Source organism: Euprymna scolopes, chromosome 24 (genome assembly GCF_053919585.1).
Source record: "Euprymna scolopes isolate OS-2025 chromosome 24, ASM5391958v1, whole genome shotgun sequence".
In the NCBI taxonomy this organism is placed as follows: domain Eukaryota; kingdom Metazoa; phylum Mollusca; class Cephalopoda; order Sepiida; family Sepiolidae; genus Euprymna; species Euprymna scolopes.
The window spans coordinates 26,969,249-26,971,237 of record NC_136505.1 but is presented as its reverse complement, the minus strand read 5'-3'; positions in this window follow the sequence as shown (position 1 = coordinate 26,971,237).

The following is a 1,989-nucleotide window of genomic DNA, read 5'->3' as shown; positions in this document are numbered from 1 at the left end:
AAAAGTAAGCGACAATTTTTTTAAAATTTATTTATTAATTAATTAATTTATTATTATTATTATTATTATTATTATTATTATTATTATTATTATTGTTGTTGTTGTTGTTGTTGTTGTTGTTGTTGTTGCAGATAATATGTATTAAACCGGAGGAGGAGTGGGGAAAGAGAAGAGAAAAGATTGCATGGTTCGGAAGGGAGAAGATAGGAGGGGAGAATGACTTAACGAAAAGGGGCGATATGGTACGTACTATGTCCCAGAGAGCATAGGTCTGAAATAATGGATAGATAATATGGTGCATAAGAGGAGGAGGAGGAGGAGGAGGAGGAGGGTAGATAATAGAATGGGGCGGTAGATGTTATCGTTCAAAGTATAGGAGGAAAGAAACAGGGAGCAGATACATGTTACAGAGAGAGAGAGAGAGAGAGAGAGAGAGAGAGAGAGAGAGAGAGAGAGAGAAATTATGTGAAATATTATGATCAAGTGGGTGGGGGAATACAGATAATATATCCAAGACAAAGAGAGTGAGAGAGAGATAGAGAGATAGAGAGAAAGAAAGAGAGAGGAAGAGATAGATAGATGTGTGTGTATGTATATATATATATATATATATATATATATATATATATATAGAGAGAGAGAGAGAGAGAGAGAGATAGAGATATAGAGAGGGTGAGTGAGAAATAGCAGATTGTATTGTATTTGCCTTCTCTCTAGGATGTTAGACAAAAGATCAGATGTGATTTTGAAAAACCAGTGCTCTAGGATCTCTGGCCTACAAAAATTGCCCAAGCAACTCAATTGGTAGGTTTTTATAGGTGGATATTAAAGAATGGCTAAAACCCACATAGTTGGAGGATGGCGAGATAAATGTAGATGGCTGGTTCAATTATAAATTAAGATCAATTAGAACAATTAATAAAGACTTTTCTTTTCAAATATAACTCAGTCTGAGAAGTAAGGTGTATAATATATAAACATATATAGGAAAAAAGCAGTAGTGAAACAACAAACGTTGATTGACTCACATTTAGTATAATAACAATAATAATAATAATTCTGATTTCGTTTATGAACGTCTCTCTAGAAAGGGATGGGATTTATTTCCAGAGGATTTCCCTTAATCCCGGCTTCAAACCAGGAGCTTCAAAGATCAAGGGTTTTCCTAAGGATGTTGGTGGTACCTATAATTGCAAAGGTTTAAAGGCCGCCTAAAACATCGGGGATTTGTAGTTTTTTCAATTGTCCTTCCAGACGACTTGATACTACTCCTAGTGTTCCAACTACGACCGGGATTATTTTTGTTTTAACCCCGTGTATACACCTTATCTCCAAGGCCAATGGAGCATAATTGCTCCACTTCTCATTCTCCTTCTCTCTCACATTCCTCTCCCAGGGTACTGAGAAGTCTACAATCTGCCAGTTTTTTGAGACCTTGTCAATGACGACAAAATCTGGACGATTATGTTCCAATTGCTTGGTCGTTATGACACTTTTGTCCCACCATACCTCTACCTTGCCATCCTCACTTATTCTCACTTCATCAGGCACCTCCTCAAACCATTTTCCAGCACACTTCACCCCAACCCTCTTACACACCTCCCAATATATCCGGAGTCCCATGCGATCGTGTCTTTTGCGGTACTCTCCCTGGGCCAGTCCACTACACCCTTCTGCAAGGTGCGTAATTGACTCTGGGGTCTTACCACAAATCCGGCATTCTGCAGCAACTTCCTCTCCTAGAACCACTTTTTTGAACAATCGTGTTCCTAATGCCTGCTCTTGTGCTGCACAAACAAAAGCTTCAGTACTCTTAGCCAGATACCCAGCTCTAAGCCATTGCCATGATCTTTCATCAGCCACTTCTGCTATATCCTGGAAGAACCTTCCATGCATTTTCTTCCTAGCCAGTTCCTCTGCCCTTTCTCTATCCATACGTTTCACATAATCAGCCTTGGTCTCATATACCTTCACTTCATTGGCCACAAC